At 42.7% G+C, this 5,921-nt stretch overlaps 1 pseudogene; it reads right to left on the bottom strand.

The window, feature by feature from the left end:
- Positions 1 to 211: 211 nt before the first annotated feature.
- On the bottom strand, positions 212 to 1,108 carry LOC111521924 (annotated as a pseudogene).
- Positions 1,109 to 5,921: the final 4,813 nt, after the last annotated feature.

Raw genomic sequence — 5,921 nt, 5'->3', positions numbered from 1 at the left:
TAATGGGTTTTCAGACTTATAGAAAGGGGTTCTTTAGATGGGGCTGGGTCACTAGTCAACCATCTTCACTGTGGAGTCCTAGTCACTGTGATTTTGTTTTGTAGATCATGAGGATTCATTCAAATTGTCTCCTCTTCCATTCCTTCATAACAGGTTACATGGTCTGAAAGTACATCCCTCCTTTATTACATTGTATTCAAACAGGTTGCTGCTACTTCTCTACTGTCATTAATCTTCTCATCATCATCTTATTCCTCTTAGCACAGTCGGGGCATAACATATTATCTTCTATGCCTGGGAATGGGAAAATGCAGGCAGGTAACAAGAAGAGAGAAATCATCCTGCTGCGAGTGGTAGGCACCCAGGCCTGACCTGCATGAAACTGCAGGCGTACCCAACCCTTTGTGTCTGCCGAGAGAAGTCTGCCATGATCCACACACCACCTGACACCAGAAGCTTGCATCAAAAAGGCCTCAACAGAAACAGGAATGGAACATGAATTCAAAGCCTTAGGCTGAACAGCTCTTGCAGCAATTCTTGCCCATGATGCCAACATGGCTCCTGGTGCTGAAGTTATCACTTCAACTGTATTAGTCTCTTCTGCTCTCTCATTCACCTCATAACGTTTCTGAAGCCTTGCTCTCTTGGTCACTGCCTTGCGTTTCCTCGAACATCACTGTAATCTGGTCTCTTGTGACATTTCAGGCATATCTTGCTGTTGTTCAGGGTAAGCATGCCTATGGAGCCTCAGATAAACTTCGATTTTCTTGCCATTGGTACTCAAACCGAGTTGTTTACACCAGTCCCGCAAGGTGTCCCGACACACCTTATTAATGGGAGGCAAAATGGTTGGCAAGGGAGGGGCTGGTGTTTTGCATCTAGCTTTTTGTGGAGCTGTAAACTGTTCATTTGTTTGAAGTAGATGACCTTCAGTGTATTTCTCAGGCTTCTCCAGTTTGACATCAGAAGTTGAAGAAACACTTGGTTCCATTTGTTCCATATTTGCGTCATCTTTAACTGGCACTAGTGTCAAAAGCACACTTTCCTCATCATCTACTTCCTCCTCAAAGAAATTCTTCTTGCTGCTATCCAAATTTGCATCTGACATTTTCAGCAACACCCTGGGGTAGGCAAAGACAGCAATGTTAAGGATATGGTAGCTTCGATAATATTGTTTAATACTTAATTGAGTGCCTGCTGTGTGCTGGGCACTGATTTAAATACTTTACGTGGACTGTCTTATTTGTTCTTTATAACAACACTGTGAAGTCTTTTTATTATTCCCAGTTTACAGATGAAAAAATGGAGGCAGAGAGACTGTGAATAATTTGTTCAAGATTATGCCAGCTACAATTGATTGAGTTAGGATTGAATCCTAGAGCCTGTGTTCTTCATTGCTGTGCTGAATTTATCCAAATAAAGTTGCATTTCTGCCTTTCCTCCTCCTTCCTGAAGCTGGCACGGCCTGTACCTTTGCTCACAAATCTTAAAATAATGCCCCATAAACACAAGAGGAATCTGAAGTGGCAAGGGGATTGCAAAGTCTGTCCAATACAAGCTCATCACTTTTAAGTTGTGGAAGCTAAACGCCTTGTGTCCAAAGCCCCATAGCTGGATATATGCAACACCTGGTCTCCTGCCCAGAGGAACCCTCACTCACTGGTCAGATGACACTGAATTGACTCAGTCCCCTTAGTGTAGGAGAACATGAATAGTTGTATGAGGGAGTTTAATGAAAACTAAAACATTAAGTTATTGCTGTCCTCAAGGTTCATAACTTTTTCAAATATACCCTTAGGTATTGGACAGGTTGAGTCTCAAATGGCTGTTAAAACCAGACCACTGTCTATGGTGGTCATATTGTGTATTTCATGGCCCTGTGCCTCCCTATACCCTCAGTGATTCAGAGGTTTCTGTGGTCCGTACCAGTATGGCTATATTGGTAATTAAAACATTGGCGTATTTCTGTATTGAAAATGATGGCCGCCCTGAGCCTTCCTGGTACCCTCCCACTGACCTGGCTGTCTAAGCCCATCTCTCTTCTCAACTTTCCATACTCCAGCAATTAAAGAATTAACCCTTGTGAGACTAAGGGATTTAGAGGACCCTGCTCCAGGCCTCAGGCAGCCTTGATTCTGATTTTTCTGTGTAAGTGCAGAGCTAATTGCTAACTATAATAATTTGAATGCCACCTTATGTGGGCATTCACTACTTCAGTACACTGGGATAAGCTGAGCCAATCATATTCTTTCTTAAGAATTTGTATCTGAAAGAAAGACCTGGGGTCCTTCAACAGTGGGCACTGGAATTTAAGAGGAGTCTAGGCTGGGTGCCGTGGCTCAAGCCTGTAATCCCAGCACTTTGGGAGGCCGAGGTGGGCGGATCATGAGGTCAGGAGATCGAGACCATCCTGGCTAACACGGTGAAACCCCGTCTCTACTAAAAATACAAAAAATTAGCTGGGCGTGGTGGCGGGTGCCTGTAGTTCCAGCTACTTGGGAGGCTGAGGCAGGAGAATGGCGTGAACCCTGGAGGCAGAGCTTGCAGTGAGCCGAGATCTCACCACTGCACTCCAGCCTGGGCAACAGAGCAAGATTCTGTCTCAAAAAAAAAAAAAAAAAGGATTCTAAAGAGGGTTGTGGCTAGGATGGGCTCTGAGCAAGACTGAGACGCAAGAAGCTTTAGTGAGCAGTGAAGGCTGGAGGGGAGAGAGTGAAAGGAGAGCACATCTATAGGCTTTTAGGCAATGACACTGATTATAGAAACATAGATTAATCCCTGTCTCAAATCCAAGGCAAAACTGTAAAGTCAGTGTTGAAACTCAGGTTCTATGTCTTGATGCCTCTTATTTTGTTTTCCTATCTTCAGTGAAACCAGATTGGATAATTAAATTTTTTCACACTTATTGGAATATATTTGTATCCATGTTTCTCAAGGAGTGGTCTGGGGACTCCCTGGGTCAGAATCACCTGGGCAGCTTGTAAAAAATACACATTACTTGACACTGTTCCAGGCCATCTGAACCTGGGCTCACGGAAGTAGGGACCTCCAGATCTGCATTTTTCTTCTTTTTTTGAGTCAGGGTCTCGCTCTGTCACCCAGGCTGAAGTGCAGTGGCATGATCACGGCTCATTACAGCCTCAGCTTCTCAGGCTCAATTGATCCTCCTGTCTCAACCTCCTGAGAGAACATGTGGCCTTGGAGAGGACCAGAGTGGGAACTGGTCCTAAGATCCACCTCAGTCACTGGTTAATTTTAAGTTTCTTTAGACTATATCTTCTTCCACTTGTGCTATGACATAGTACCACAAACTGGGTAATTTATAATGACTGAAAGTTTACTTCTCAGAGTTCTGGAGGGTGAGAAGTTCAAAATTAAGGCAGTGGCATCTGGTGAGGGTCTTTTTGCTGCATCCTCACATGGTAGAAATTAGAAGGGCAAAAAAAAGAAGAACTGCCTCCATCAAGCCCTTTTATAAGGCACTAATCCATTCATGAGAGCAGAGCCTTCACCCAAACACCTCCCCAACGGCCCTACCTTCCAACACGGCTGCACTGGAAATTACAGTTCCAATTTGTGTCCTTTATACACATTTTAAAGGACACATTCAGACCACAGCAAATTCCCTGTGGGTACCTAAACCAAATCCCATTTCCTGAATGAAGCTGTCTTTGATATAAAAGAGCCAGAAGAATCAGTATGGCTTCAAGCCAATAGTCATTCATTCCATTTAAATTAAACTACAACAAGAGACGCATTGAAATCATAAAATCTATTGTAAGCGGCACCATGCCATGGATATCTTTGACCACATCTGCATGACCATTCTGGGCACTATGAGATGACAGACCCTCACTGTGGTGAGGGTAGATGAGGTTAGCAGCTGAGGCATAGCAGCCTGAAGAATGCTCTCCTCTCTCATTATTGGCCTTCATTCAGGGCTGCTGCCCATCAGCATGAATTATCACTTTTAATAACCAAATGGACATTGAAATGGTAATGAGAATATTATGGTTTTCCAAATGAAAAGCCTCAATCTAATATATTTTCCTTTCAGAACACTAATTTGAAAATAAAATCATAGTTAATTTAAGCCGAGTTAAATACAAAGAATAATGGAAAATAACCAGTAAAAGCTTTATACTACTGCTTTCATTTGAGTGCTCGGAGACTTACATAGCCTATCTGTAATTCCTTATTTCCTGGGAAACTTAGGATGGTTGGAGAGAGGTGTGTCATAGCTGAATATTTTCAAATGATTATAAAATGGAATTATTAAGGACTGAAAGGATGAGAAGATTTTAAGTAGGAATATTGATAATAGGTGAAACTATTCCAAGGGTTAGACCAGAAATGGAATTTCAAAACGATGCAGTGCTCAGGAGAAGAAAAAATACTCAGGAAAGAAAAAAAAAAATCCTAAGCCTGTCACTCAAGTCTCTCTGGGATCTGCCCCCGTAGGTCACCATTCTCTCTGCCGTCTTCCCTGCACTGCCCTGTACTGCTGCCAGCTCACAGACAGTCCTGCTATTCCCTTGTCATCTCTGCCTATTCTCGGCCTTCTACTCGGAAAGCCTACATCTCTGAGGACAGAAATTCTCTGAGTCCTTCCACACTCCCACCCCCACGTTTTCCCAATCACAATTCTGACTCTAAATTTTTATTGCATTTTGCTTTTTTTCCTACCGCATGGCACTTAAAATATATGAACCTGTTTCCTAGTGTTTGGAGTACATGTTCTACTCCTGCTATTGGACTCTAAGCTCCCCAGAGCCTGCTCACACTTTTCCCCATATCCTTGAAATATACATTTACCTTCTTCCCTTACCCTCACCATACCTAATTAACTCTTACTCATCTTTACATCAGCATTCAAAAGGGGAAAAGGGGCTTTTCCTGAGAAGTCTTATGGATTCCTCAGTCTTAGTTAGGTGCTCACATAGCTACTTATTCTCTTTTTGTTACAGCACCATATATTTATATAATTATTTTATAAAGGTCTACCTCCCGCTCTAGACCAGCTGGGCAATGTGAAGTGTACAGACTCCCAAGCCCTGGAGATTCAACTCTGTGGGTCTGAGATATGGCCTGGGGGACTGGGAGTTTCTAGATGTAGCAAGGACCCAGGCAATTCTCATCATCAAGAACACTTGGGAGACATTGTCCCAGCTCCCCAGAGATTCAGATGTCACTGGTCTGGGGCAGAGACTTGGCAGAGTGTTGGAAGAGACAGTATTTTCCAATCTAGTTTCTGGTGTTGTTTCATGTGTTTTGTAGAAAACTTCGTCCTTTTAAAAATAGTATGTTACATTTTTGATCAAGACCGATGAGGATATTTAACTTCTGGATGAGGAGAGTTCATAGCAACAATCTATTCTCATTGAGGGCCTTAGTCACACCTATTTTAACCCATATGCCCTTCATATTTCTGTAAATAATACTGGTTGACATCCTCTTCACTGATAGTCTATTATGGCTGAGGTTCTCCACCCCCACGCCCCATATTGTGGACTCAAGAAGCCTTAAGGTAACAAATAAAGACAGCATCTTTAGTCAAAAGGATTTTTGGGGAGTTCGTTGGCTATAGAGTGTTTCCCAAGAGGTGGACACAAAACCATAGGCTGGGCTAAATCTGATGCAGAGAATGAGAGAGAGAGCCTTTTAGAGTGATGTTACAAGTTTATTTAATTACTTTCTAAGTCTTCCCCATAATTTCCATCCCCCTCTTAACACACTCAGGTAAGTGAATACATTTGGATAACCAAAGAAGGAGATGGAGAAGCCCCTGAGTTGAGCTTGCAGCCTTCAATATTTGTCTTAGTAACCCCTGATCCCATCTTCTCTTTTAGAGCACTTGCCTTTCTCTGCTCTTCAGTATCTGCTCATAAACGCTGAACCCAGAGATGAGTTTCAAAGCTTTG

Source organism: Piliocolobus tephrosceles, chromosome 9, assembly GCF_002776525.5.
Source record: "Piliocolobus tephrosceles isolate RC106 chromosome 9, ASM277652v3, whole genome shotgun sequence".
NCBI classification, from domain to species: Eukaryota; Metazoa; Chordata; class Mammalia; order Primates; family Cercopithecidae; genus Piliocolobus; species Piliocolobus tephrosceles.
The sequence above is the reverse complement of the archived record's forward strand: the minus strand, read 5'-3'. Positions and strand labels throughout refer to the sequence as shown.